The 13,974-nt window shown below is 44.2% G+C and overlaps 1 non-coding gene across 1 annotated transcript; it reads left to right on the forward strand.

The window, feature by feature from the left end:
• The first annotated feature begins 2,711 nt into the window (after positions 1–2,711).
• TRNAP-AGG (transfer RNA proline (anticodon AGG)) lies at positions 2,712–2,783 on the forward strand. The gene has a single exon. It is a non-coding gene; the product is annotated as a tRNA-Pro (tRNA).
• The last annotated feature ends 11,191 nt before the right edge of the window (positions 2,784–13,974 follow it).

The raw sequence follows: 13,974 nt of genomic DNA on the forward strand, positions 1-13,974 counted from the left end.
CTGGCGAGATCCTTGCATCCACAACTCAAACTCCAGAAGTTTAATGCACTGTCTGGCTTTAAACAACACTGTGCATAAATCTGAATTTTTCGACAATAGAATCTCTGCGGATGATTCAGACTGCCTTTTTGCTTTCTCACTAGACATTTGATAGCAGATTTTACACCGACCTTCCTCAGGTTATACACAGCTAAATTTCCTTCCCAGATTAAGGCTAATAAACTGCTGAAGATCTGCCCCAATATCCTTAATGTCCATCTTCCCAAGGAAAGTGTTTATTTCCCAGACCTTGCAAATAAAGGTAACTTGGGAGCTTTTATGCAAAATTCAGAAGTATGAGGGTACATGCTGAAATCAGGTCTCAACCTCCAAGGAAAGAGTGGTGAGCATCTCAAAGTTTGCCATTATGTCATCAAACATCAAACTTTAGTACTTGCTGGTGTGGCATAAAGCAGAGGCAGAATGACGTTGGTGCTTCGTAGACATTGGTGCTTTGGTTAACCAACTCACATGGACAACATTACAGGACTGGGACCAAGTAAACGTAATCTCCCATTCTTGGTTCATTAAAATACCCACGTTTCGACATGAATTTCACTCAAGTCATATATAGGAAAGCATTCTTAAGTTGGCAGGGGCAAGATGTATCAAAACTTGAGATATATTTGAGAAAAGTATGATAAAATATTTGTCCAAATTAAGAAAGATTGACTCAATGAGATTGAATAGCTATTATCGAAACAGCTCTGCCACTTATGATGCAATTTGGGTCCAGAGAAACATACTATTCACCAGATACCAAGAAAAGGATTGCTTTTTAGGGTTGAGCGAGCAAGCTCTGTAGCCTGATGTAATCTCTTTCTTGGCTTTTAACCACACCCACAGCACGCCCTTTGTTTTGTTGGTTTGTGGGCTTGCATTTTAAAAATCGCTTGATTTTATTTGTGAAAGGCAAGCATATGTCATGCTTTTCCAGTGTTTAGCCCTCCTCGAGCGCACTGGCCAAATACTGAAAACATAAGAGGCTCCATGTTTTCAGCATGGTTTCTGGACTACTTTTTTTTTGTATTTCCTATGCAGCGCGATCTCGCCGCACATTTGCTGATATGTTTCACTGCCAGCGAACGTCTGTTTCATTTTGTGTGCTCCTTCATGCTCATGATGTGGCGCTTTAAATCGGGTCCCTTATGTAAAACTGTATTACTTTTCATTTTATGTGGCAATAAAAGTCCGGTTAGGACTTTACAACTCTAATAGCTCTAAGTCAAGCAAGTGCGAGACCCACTGCATTGCAAATGCTTGTTTAGAGTGCAGCTGTAGGGGCCTGGGACTGTCACTAGTGAAAGATCAAGAAGAATTGAAAGTCTCTGTAGGAGTATCACACACGTTCAGAGAGTAAGATCTTGCTTCTGTAGAACTGAACCCCTCTGCCCCTGGAAGGAAATAGATCAATGTCTTTTGAAGGAGGTGTGGAGGGATGGCTGTATAAACACATCTGGTAGGTTTGCGGCCATATATGGGGTCTTTGGGAAGCAGTGTTATTGGCCATGGTTAAAAGGGTTCCCACAAACCCAGGCAGCAATGTAGTAGGTTGGATGCCGGGGGCTACTCAGGGACCGTGGAAGAATGCTACATCAGCAGTAAATAAGCTACTTTGGGTGCTAAACAAACTCTTTTGGCCAAGTGAGTGGCCAACAGTACTTCACACTCACGATAGGTTTAGAGAACTTTGATGTATTTTCGTGATGGAAAAGGTTACCCACGGTGTAGGGAGCATGCATTCTATGCTCATTGGTTCCCAATTGTGGCCTATTTTTCCACTAATTGTAGAGTAGTAATATGTCCTAGAACTCTGCGTATTTTAAATCCATCTAATGTGAAAGCATCATTTATGTAGGAAGGCTGTTTAATTAAAATTTAGTGGATGGCTGGATAGTTGCAATCTGTCAGAGGGAGGGGTTATGTGGTTTTCCTGGTTTTCCTGTGTTTCGCTTGAAAATGCCAATAAAATAAAAAACCCTCCAAAACAATTAATTTCATATAACTCATTCAAAAGCAATGTGGAATAATGTCCTTCAAATAACAGCTCTTAACGGGCATAAAAAGCGACATTTATGTATTCTAATCGTATGTGCAGCAGTGTGAACCAGTTTCAGGGGTGAACTTCATTTTTAAGGTTTAAGCAGTGGTAAACTAAAACTTGCATATTTGTATAAACATTTTCTTGCTTCGTCCTAGTAGTTCCCAAACGTACTGCACTCTGACTCTCGAGCAGGAACGACTGTGCAACGACCTCTGCGTATATAACATTTGCAGATTGTGCGCTAAGAAACGGTCTCCGCATACATGAGCACTGTGCACTGCTCAGGGACAGCGTGTGTACTGGTGAAGAGCAGACTGTGGCACAGTGCGGGGACAGAGAGTGTACTGATAAAGAACTGTGGGTGTGTTGATTATTAACTATGTAAATATTGGTGAGTAGCACTCTGCGTTCATCGGAACAGTCTCACAGAGCACGCACACTGAGGGGTTGTGGAGCGCCCAGGCTCGTGCAGGCTCAGGATACACGAGAGCGGAGGAGAGCCCTGCTGGATACACACAGGATAGCAGCTAATCCCCGGCACTTCTCTGCTCTGCTGATGTGGCAGCCAAAGTAACAGCTGTAACAGCAACATCTGGAACTGCAGAATCTGTATCATAACCAGACATCTGGCTCGTTGGTCTAGGGGTATGATTCTCGCTTAGGGTGCGAGAGGTCCCGGGTTCAAATCCCGGACGAGCCCTCTTTTTCATGTTTGTATTATTACAATGGTGGCTTTTTTTGCTTTTAAATCCCATACCAGCAATAGATGTACCCAACCCCCAAACTAGATTAACGAATACAAGAATGGAAGGACAAAAGAAGTTAACACAGAAAAGATCCAAATATTCTAGGATTGAAAAAGTGGAAAGAAATGATCTCACATGATTCAATCACTTCACTTTTCCTCATGTCACTTTTAACAAGTATTAAATAAGCATTAAATAAAACCTAAAGCCTTTCACAATAGGGTCCTTCTCACCCTACTCCCCAGCGCACTGTGTACCTGCAGTTGCCTTATGGTCTGACTTCTCACTGCCGTGTTGTGGTGGAGACATCACACTTTCATCCCTCAAAGACAACTCCTCATGGCAGCACTTGGATCCACCTTAATGAGCTACATTCTATACGTTAGAGTAACATGCAAAATATGAGAAAGCAGCAGTGCCAGACACCAGTTGTGGGTCCATAGGGCACACGGAGTTACTAGACTCCAACCATGGTGGTTGAGATCTGTTGCCACTGGTCCACATCCTACTATGGCTCTGCAAACTTTTATTAGTACCCCCTGTTTCCACATGTTCATTAGGGTAGCAAGAGTGAGCATTCAACGAGACACGTGTAGCATCCTCTCCAGCCAAGGAGCAGGTAAATGACCACGCCAAACATGGAGCTCATTAACAGACATCTTTATTCCTTGCATACTAGCACACACTACTTGTATCATGTCATAACCATTGATAACCACACCTTAACACCTCCCTACAAGTTACACAATTCCTTTTGAGTCTACCTAGAACCTCAAGGGTCCTAACACACAGTCTCACAATACTATATTTCCCCCTCTTGTTAAATAAAAAGTATAAACAGTCACATTACATTTCTTCAATTAGCCTTTGAAGCGCTCACACTAGTCGGCCTGGTTGAGTAGTGTGAGGTTTTTGAGATGCACTCTGGTTGGGCACCAGTGCCCCCTGATGCTTGATCTGGACTGTTATGTTATGGACATTCATGATTGCAGGATCTGATGAATGCAGAGGTAGGTGCTTAAAATGTGATGAGTCCTGTGTGATGGTCTGTCCGGGATGATGTACCATCACCATGTGTCCTTTGCACGTCACCACCCTCAGAGGATTGACAGCAAACAGAGTCCCTGATTTAAACTTTTTTTGTGCTGCATTAGGGTCATGTTTTGATGCGTAAGCGGCGCAAACTTACAAAATACAATTGTACAATAAAATTGTATTTTGTAGATTTACGCTGCTTTTGAGTCAAAACATGACGCTAATGCGGTGCAAAAAAAGTATAAATCAGAGCAAGAGTGTCTGTTTTCCACTTTTGTTTCTTTTTGAATAGGACCCAGTCACCTTCATCAAACATTGTTTTCTGAGCTTGGCAATGGAGGTCAGCATATGTTTTCATTTTGCACTTTCAAAGAGTGTCCGTGACAAAAATCTTAGCGTTCAGAGGTCGGTCCAGTGTCCACTGTGGCAGTTCTGTTCCGATGGCTCTCCCAAACATCAAGGTGGCAGGACTCTCACCAGTTGTGAAGTGAGGCGTGGAACGATAGGCATGGAGGGCTTGACACAGGGCCTGGTTTAACTGGATTCCCTCCAACAATGCTCGTTGAATCGCCCCTTTGAGGGGACCCATGAATAGTTTTGACAACACCATTGGCTTGTGGCCACAGATGTGTGCTCTTTTGATGCTTGACTTTTAGTCTGATTAAAAACATCTTGAATTCTTTGCTATTGAATGGTGGACCATTGTCAAATTTGAGAATGGAAAGGATACACCATGCTGCAAAGATGTTGTCAAGCTGCTTGATAACTTTATCATGGTTTCTTGATCATAGCTTGTCTACTAAAGGAAAACTGTAATATTCATCAATGACTACCATGAGATGATGTCCGTTTGCTGGGGAAATGAAATGCCACTCGGTTCCAAACCTGTGCAGGAAGGCCAGACATTGTCAGTGGATGCCACGTCACTTTAGGGGAAAGACATTCGCAAAGATGTCCCTCTTTTAGTTTTTTCTACTTGCTTGTCTAAACGCGGGAACCACACTCAGACTCATAAGGCTCCGTTGGTGGCTACAATGTTCTGATGTTCTTCATGGACTTGTTCAATGATTTACTGTCTGCGGCTCAATGGATAGGGCTGCTAGCTTACTGGACCTCACAATTAAAATAATGTACTCCTCGGCCATTTTGATTGTTGCACTTTAATGATGTAGTGATGAAAAGTTATCAGCAAGGTTCTGATCTTTACCCAGTTTTTGTACGGCTGCATAGTCGTATTCTTGCAGTCGCAACCCCAACTCTCGATGCGAGGGGGCACCTTGGCTTTCGGGTTTCCAAAATTAGTTAGCAGTGCTTGGTGGTCAGTAATAATGGTGAAATGTTTAGAAACACATGAAAATGTTTGCAGGCCCACACTTCAGCCAGTCTCTCCTCCAGCTGAGAACAGGCATGTTCTGTGTCAGACAGGCTTCAACTGGCAGATGCTACAGCGTCTCTCTGAGCTGACCATAATGTTGAACAAGGATTGCTCCTACCCCACCAGGCTCACATCTACTGTGATCTCAGTATGTAACTTGGAATCAAACTAGGCCATTTTGGTGGTTTTCTTAATTGCATGCTTTATCCTTCTGAAGCTTTGACCACACAAAGACAACCACTGGAAAGGGACATTTTTCTTTGTCAAGTCTCTTAATGGGGCTCTCACTGTGGCAAAATCATGAATGAACCTTGAGGAATTAATGGCCATGCCCAAGAAACAATGCTGCATGGTGGCATCTTGTTGGGGTGGGAGATTGGGGGGGTGGGGCAACTAGCTGCACTTTATCTGGGTCAGGAGTCATAACCAAACCTGAGAATAAGTGCCAAAAGAGTTTAGGTTTGGCTCTGTAAAACTCACACTTTACTGCGCTCAATGTGAGACCTGCATCAGCAAGTAACTGGTACACTTGTGTAAGAGCCTTGCCATGCTCCTCTTGCATTGCTCCAAATATTAGTATGTCATCACTGTAATTAAAAGCATGTATGACAGGTTGCATGATTTGCGGTATAACATCCTGAAAAAACTCAACCTTTTGTCTCTCAACAAATCAACATTAGTCGAAAAAGTAGTGGTATACCTGCAGGTTTCTTCCAACTCAAGTTGATGGTATCTCTTTTTTAGGTCAAGACGGGAGAAGAATTTGGCTCTGTTCAGCTGCATGATAATTTCTGCTATGTGTCAACCAGGATATCATTCTCATGTGATTGCTTTGTTGGCTTGGCGCATATCAACACAGACACGCAATGCACTGCCTCACTTTTTTTTTTTTGGCACCACCCCTATGGGCATAACCAATGTCGTAGGACCAGTGGAGCACTCAATGATGTCATGCTTCAACAGCGTTTCTAGTTCTTTCTAAACAGCTTCTTGTAAGTGGAAAGCGAATAGATGATGCCCTTGGGCAACAGGACGAATGTGCTCATTAATGTGAAGTCACACTTTCATTCTCTTGAGCCTTCCTAGGCCATGAAACAACAACAAAAACTAACAAATTCAGATTTAGTGTAAAGGTTGTAATTGATAGATATAAGTCCCATGTCAGCAGCGGTGGCAAAACTGAGTAGGCATGCGCTAGACAAAGCTCCTTGAAGAACATGAACTGGTGCTTGCACTGATACTGCTTTATGTTGCATTGTTGCTGTGAATGACCCTTAACTCTGCACCGGTTTGGATGCAGCCCACATGTGTACCTCCGTGTTTGACTGGTTAAGGTGTGGCATGGGAGACAGGCTCTGGAGCTTCTCAACCAGCATGATGTTGATGGATGCACCAGTGTCTATAATAAAGGTTATGGGTCAACGCTTGACTTTTACTGTAAACTTGGGGAAGCATCAAAATGAGTTAAGTTGTTTTTGTTTGATTGTTTGCCCTTGTCTTTTGTTCTTCCTTTCAAGCGGCTAAACTAGCATGTGCCTGTCATCTCTTGGTTGACATCATTATTGAACATCTATTTTCTTCAACGGTGCTTGATAATGATGTTGAAGAACCTGTGTAGGATGAGCTTAACGATGATCGACTGTCGGTTTTCTACTTGTCGTAACTGGTGCTGCTTTTTGGCATTGTGGGAGTGGTTAGAATGGTTCTGAAACATTCTGGCATCCATTTTCTCTTCTCGCTGTGATGTATTTGGTTTCTCTTTTGCTTTGAAACCATTATGAAGTGGTTTTCTTTCCCGTAACATCTACACGTCTGCCCCATGAGTGGACATCTACCTTCATATGGAAATGAAAACCCACATCGAAAACACAGCTTTTTCCTCTCTTTTTTGATGTCGACTGGCGTGCACCTACCTTGTACTTGCTATTGGTTTTCATGGCCAACGCTGATTCATTTTTCAATGTTCCAGCCGCGATATCAGCAGCTTGTCGATTTGCTGTTACATTGGCTCTTGCAGCCATTAATATTTTCTCTAGGCTGAGCATCTCTCTCAACACGCATCTTCTAAAAGAGTCTGTAAGGTAGCCATTGATGACTCTGAGGTGCATGGCTTCTTCATCACTAAATTTGCAGTATTTAGTAAGCACATCAAGCCTTTCAACATCATTTGCTCACTGTCTCGCTTGTTTGAAAATTTACCTTTCATAGTCGACACTGGATTGAACTTCGAACCCAATGCTTCTTTAATTTGATGGTACGATGTTGCATCAGTCTATGAGATATTCTTTACCACTTCTTTTACTCCGTCACCGGCAAGGTTCTTTAAATACTTGATGATTTTCCTATCATCTACTTATTCTAGGGCATCTATGAAGTCATTAAATGTCTCGATCCATGCAGTCCATCTGGCACCAATATTTTGCTTGTTGGTGTTGAATAGTGGAGGTGGTTTCAGAACCACAGCTGAGTCATACTTCGTGCTCTTTTCTACCACCGTTAAGAGCATATGCTGTTCAGATACTGTCTGCTGTTCACCTGGACCAGTAACTGTTGCACGCACTGGCTGTTTACTTGCACTTGGGTCATCATGCCCAATCTGAGGTTCTAGATCATTTTCTTTCTTGATAGTAACAACAATTCCTTTTCTCTTACATCATCATTATTGTGTTTAGTTTTTTGCATCATACCTGGGTATTGGTGCCTTTAATGTTTTTGTTTTGTATCAATGATGGGTCTGGTGTACCTAAGTCACTCTAAGATAATCACCTGGGCCCTGTTTTCACAGTCTCCTAGTGAAGAGGTGGTCGAGGGGAATTCTATAAAACAGTGGTACGGATCATGAGCAGGGAATACAGTAAGCAGAAGCAACATCACACCAGTAAACAATTCGACTGTTCCTCTATAATACCCACCAAGCACCGCTATTTAATGGGCTTGAGCAGGCCTTGATTCCAATTCTGTAATACAGTTAGTTGCACTGTTACTCTTGGCTTTAGTCCTGACTTCATAGCAGAAGCAATTGACTTTCTCCAATAATCTACATTTACGATAAGTGGAACAAACTTACGGGACCTGCCTTGCAAAGTATGAACATGGGGTTTCCAAAAATTAAGCCTATATGCTGCGTTTGGGAAAAAGTAGCGTAATGCACTCTTACCTCTGAGATTCAACCAATCTCAAACCTGTATTGTTCTTACAACATGGGATGTCAGTGATGCAACTGTTTAAGGTAGTTGCTTCTGTTTTCATCCTATCTCAGAAGATGACAGCCATCAGATCCCCTGGCATTTTGGTGAATTGACACCCATGGCAGTGGCCGCTGTACATAGATCTTACCGGCCTTCAGGCGGGCACAACCCAGAGAGACTAGGCAGCAGAGCCTCTCTGGGTGGACTGGATGCCCAAGGTGCCTGCAGTTGAGGTGCACCAGTGGCAGAGTGTGGCAGGAGCAAATAACAGACATCCCTGTTTCCAGCCCTTGTGAGAAACTGAGGCAAGCATTTGGCTACAACGCATAGTGGGTACAGCCTGCAGCTTCGACTCGCTGTTAGAGGCTTACTAGCAGAAAGCAGGGGCATGCATGCACCGAGGCTGCCTGTTGCTAGAGGCCTGGGAGATGTGAATGTAACGCCCCACTCCAGTCAACCCTACTTGCCTGAAGTGCAAGTCACACAGTCCTGAGCGCCAAAAACAACTTACGACTTGCAGTAGAGGCTGACCAGGACCCAGCTTCTTTGAGCCTGTAACTGGGGGCTGTCAGCAGCAGAGTGCCCGGGGGAGGTGGGGCACATTCTCCTGTCCTTGACCCTCCATTGTGCCACACAACAGCCCCTGTGAGGTGAAGGGGCCCTGCAGACTTGAGGGCCTGCCTGGACAGCCTTCCCCTCTTGTCCCACTGCATGTGTTGCCCCGTGCCCTGTGAACTCAAAGCCTGCCTGGAAGATTGCATATGTGGTGTCTCATCGAGGGGCAGTGGTTTGTGGAGTCGCGCTATCCCAGTGGGGAAGTGGTGGAGGATTTTCCTCAGGACAAAAGGCCAAGTGGTCTGCTCTGTTGACCCAACCTGATGTCCAGAGTGCTCCTGTTACCTTGTATTCTCCATACACTCATGAGGTAAGCGGACCAGGGCTTCAACTCATCCACTTCATCCACAAAAGCTCAGTACTGAGGTCTCTGTGAATCCTATGCCATGTATGACTGCACATAGAGCTTCTTGCGACACCAAACTACAATAGATGCTTAGCTGGATTCCACAGACAGGGGCTTCAGTGGGTTACAGCAAAGGAAAAGGGAGAAAGGGCAACCTCTCTGCGATCTGCTGTTTTTATTCCAATATAATCCTATCCTCTTAATACATACAACCATCTGTAAAGTCTCTAGCAATGGGGAAGGACAAAGTTGCAAGCACCCATGCTCAAACGAAGATGGACAGGCTCATGATGAATCCTCAGGTGGGGCTGGACCTCCAGCTGAGGTTCCCCATGCGCATCCTCTGCCCATCTCAAATGAAGTAGGCAGAACTCTACAAGCCATTCAGTCATCCAAAGAGGCAGTGGAGTCCAAATAGAGGGAGGTACAAATTGATGTCACTCTCTTAGGCCAGGACTTTTGTAATATGGCTAATAGAGTCTCAGAGGTGGAAGGCAGAGTCTCCTTTACCATAGAGATAGGGACGTGATCCTCCTGGAAGCCCACAAGAAAGGATTCTTGTTGTTTGAATTTACTCGCATTATGTTCTTTCCTGATTATACCAAAGCTGTTCATTAGTGAAAGAATTCATATGATGAAGTCAAACAGAAGCTCTGACTCATGAACATACAGTATTTGCTCATATTCCCAGCCAAATGTAAAGTGATACATGACTATAAATCTTATTGTTTTGACACTCTAGAGTCCGCCTGAGAATGGGCTACTGAACCAACTCAGAAACCAACTCTTCCAAATAGTATGACCCCTGGTCGCAGTGATCTAGCCTAATGCAATAGGTAACCCCATGCCCAAATCCAGGTGGAGAACAAGATGAAGGAAGGATAGGAGAACTGTCCACTGGATCAATGGACATCGATGGAGCCCAACACAGCGGTGAGGACCCCCCCCCAAAACCCAGGCCTCTCTAACCCTTGAGGTTGACCCAGAATCGAATAATGACCGGTAGCTATGAAACCTGCCCAACAACATACTGACTGGGAGGTAGAGGTAGCCTGTGGTCTGAGAAGCTGGCATGGAGCCTAACAAGGCACTAACTTTGCCTTAGTGCTGTACCTGTTGACTAACACTTTATTGTTTTGTTTGAACTGATACAATGGTTTGTGTTCAAGGGTGTTATAGGGTGACAGATGCTTCTGCGGGAGAACTATGGGGAAGTGGCAATTGTGGGAAGTGTTTGTTCTACACAAGTTTGGGTTTATTTTGGTTTCAGTCCTGCTCCATCCTGCATGTACAGGTCACATATTGCACATTGATATACCCTGGTATGATACCCACTACATAGCCAAATGGCAGCCGCTTTCGTACCCGCCACTCCCATCTGGTGGACTCAGTGATCACTTCTAACAATGCCGCCTTGAATTTCAACGGTCCATTTTAAGGTCATGTCGGCAAAAGTTAACCGTCTCCTTGACCAAATCAAACGTACCACTGTCCTCCGTCTTGACAAATTAATCTAGCCAGCCATACTGATATTACAAGAAACCCATCTGCTGGAGACTCAAAGTCCCTTCCTAAAACGCTTTGGCTATGACAGAATAGTCCATTCAGGATTTGCGCAGGGATCCCTGGGAATGGCACTTCTTCTACATAATACATTCTCACTAGTGGTGACTTCCACCTTTCGAGATCCCCAAAGCTGCTTTTCCTCATGGGGGTGGCCTCCTTGAGGGACAGTAATACAATTTCCTGAGTGTGTACGTACCCCACCCTCCAATTGTCCCTTCAATCTTGCAGGCAATAGAAGGAATTATCCTAGCATTCTCATAGGGAGTTACCATAATAGTGGAAGCCTTTAACACATTTCCCAATCCAATAGTAGATTCATCTGGTACACCTACAGTGAACTAACTATCCACAGCCAAGCAGCTCTTGTCTTGAATTGACTCCATGGGGCTATGCGATGCATGGAGGATAGAGTTCCTCAAAGATTGGGAACTTACACACACTTCTGCAGCACACAAGATGTCATCCTGTATAGATGTCCTTTTCCTCCCAGCAACATACTTCATCTAACAGGCATTACAATCCTTCCCAGGGGAATTTCAGGCTACTCACCTGTGGTGGCCCAGTTTGGGAGGTCTGATAATACCGGACATCCCATTTGGCGACTTAGAGCATGGTGCCTAGTAAATGCCCCAAACTTGTAATACTTATCGACTGAAATGCGTGGTCTTATCTCTAGGGATACTATGTGTGGCTGTAAAGGTGAACTTGAGGGGCCTGCATAGGGCTATATCAGGTGCAAAGAAAAAATTTAAATGACACCAAATAGCAACTCCTGAAGCACAATTACTAGACATGGAAAATAGACTGCTGGTCAACCCTTCGGAGGCTCTAGAACACCAACTTCAGCTTTCCCAGATCTCATTAAGGCAACTTTCCATGGAGGAGGCATAAAACTGCTGGAGAGCATCTATGCAATGGGTGTATGAGTGGGGTGATAAAAGTGGAAAACTGTTATACTTGTTAGTTACCAGAGATATGACCTCCAGGATTGACCCCAAATTTGTCGAATCACCTGGTCTTCATAAAAATACTTCAATAGACCTCACTAAGGCATTTACAAATTACTATCAGAAACTATACACCTCCTGTTGCGACCTCCGGAAGAACAAGATCACCCAATACTAGATGACATACCATTCCCACAGCTCCCACTGGCCATACACACTGATCTTGACAAGCCCACAGCGCTCTAAGTGACATTTGACACAATAACTGGTATGAAATCAGGGAAAACTTCAGGCCCCAATTGATTCCCCCTTGACCATTGTCTCAAATTCTGTGAGGTCTTTGGCCCTCATCTGCTTACTCTGTATGGGAGGCGATCACCAAAGGAGCATTTGCAGCCCAGCTTGACATGGCCACGATTGTGGCCCTTCCTAAAGAGGGACTTCTTCCCACCCAATGCTTGTCCTACCGAACAATCTCCCTAATTAATTTAGAAATCTACTTTCAAACCAACTTCAAAGGGGTCTATCCACTTTGATCCTCCCAGATCAATGTGGCTTTATGCCCACCTGTAGCACCAGACACAGTATACTTTGCATTCAAGCGGCATTAGCAGATGCCCACCCATACCACACAGGACTCAAGTGCCCTACTAAAGATTGACTTTGAGAAGGCCTTATTGCACAAAGTGTTCAAGCAGATGGGCTTTGGTCCACATTATAAGAAATATATGCAGCTTTTATACACCACACCCACTGCTCAGGTACGGGTGAATTAGGTCATTTCTGACCCCTTTTCTATAGGAGAATGAGACAGGGGTGTCTGTTGTCCCCCCTCCTCTTTGCACTAGCTATTGAACCTCTAGCGCAGCTCATCTGTCGTGATGCCTGGAAATAGGATAAAATAACGGAGGACAGGATTGCATTATATGCAGATGATACTCTCTTCGTACTAGCGAACCAATCTCTTTCCTGACCATCAGCACTGGAAATTCTAACACTATATGAGCTTGCTTCTGGTCTCTGAGTAACTGGGCTAAATCACTCTTGGCCCCCATTGATTGCACTCAGTCAGCAGTCAACTGGCACACATCTATCCCTATGAAGAAACTAAGCTTCCAATACTTAGTTTTTCATATCTCTCAAGACCTAGATTTAACATGGGCCTTTAAATTCTCACCACTTATAACAAAAATGCAGCAAGATCTTCAAAAGTGGAAGCTCTTCCTACTTAATCTACTAGGGAGGGTGGCATTATTCAAAATAATGGTCCTTCCCGGATTTCTATACACTCTCCAGCATTTCCCTTTGATATCTCCATCCAATAGTTTTGTAAACTAGACTCCCTGATCCATAGTTTCCTATGGGTTGGCCGACCTCCCTGCATAGCATTGGGGAAGTGTAGACAATCAATGTATGACGGGGGACTGGGGATGGCAGATGTAGGAAGCTGGCCTCGTGTGTGGTGAGCACCTATGGTGTTATCACCTTATACCAGGTCCAGGTATCCCCTATAAGTGAAGTGTAGGCAGTGTCTAGGAAGCCAGGGCTCTCTAGAGGTAGCTGTGGATGATCAGCCAAGACTTATCTAGGAGACATGCAAAGCTTATACAAAACCACTATAGTCACACAGTACTCTCACACACGAAAGAACAACACTGTGTTACAAAAAAAAGGTACTTTATTATGATTACACAAATAGTAGAATACTGAATAGGCAGTCCTCCAACTAGGGGTAAGCAAACACACTATTATATACACATTAGCAATCAGTAAAGAGCATAAAAATCCTTAGGCGTTGGCAAGAGCAATAGAAAATAGTGTAGGCCCTAGGGGAGGGCCAAACCATATACTAAGTAAGTGGAATGCAAGATATAGCACCCCCCCCAAGGATGAGGAATCGTTAGAGAGGAGCTGGAGGAACTAGAAACCCCAAGAGGTGGGTACTAGTGTGACCTCCAGCAACCAGGAGAGCAGAGGTGAGTACCTGTTTTTCCTCAAACCCAACAGGGGGACTTTGGAAAAGGATTATGCAGGACCCAAACAAGACTGGAAAAACCCAAAGGTGGATTCTGG

This window comes from Pleurodeles waltl, chromosome 4_1 (assembly GCF_031143425.1).
Source record: "Pleurodeles waltl isolate 20211129_DDA chromosome 4_1, aPleWal1.hap1.20221129, whole genome shotgun sequence".
Taxonomy (NCBI): domain Eukaryota; kingdom Metazoa; phylum Chordata; class Amphibia; order Caudata; family Salamandridae; genus Pleurodeles; species Pleurodeles waltl.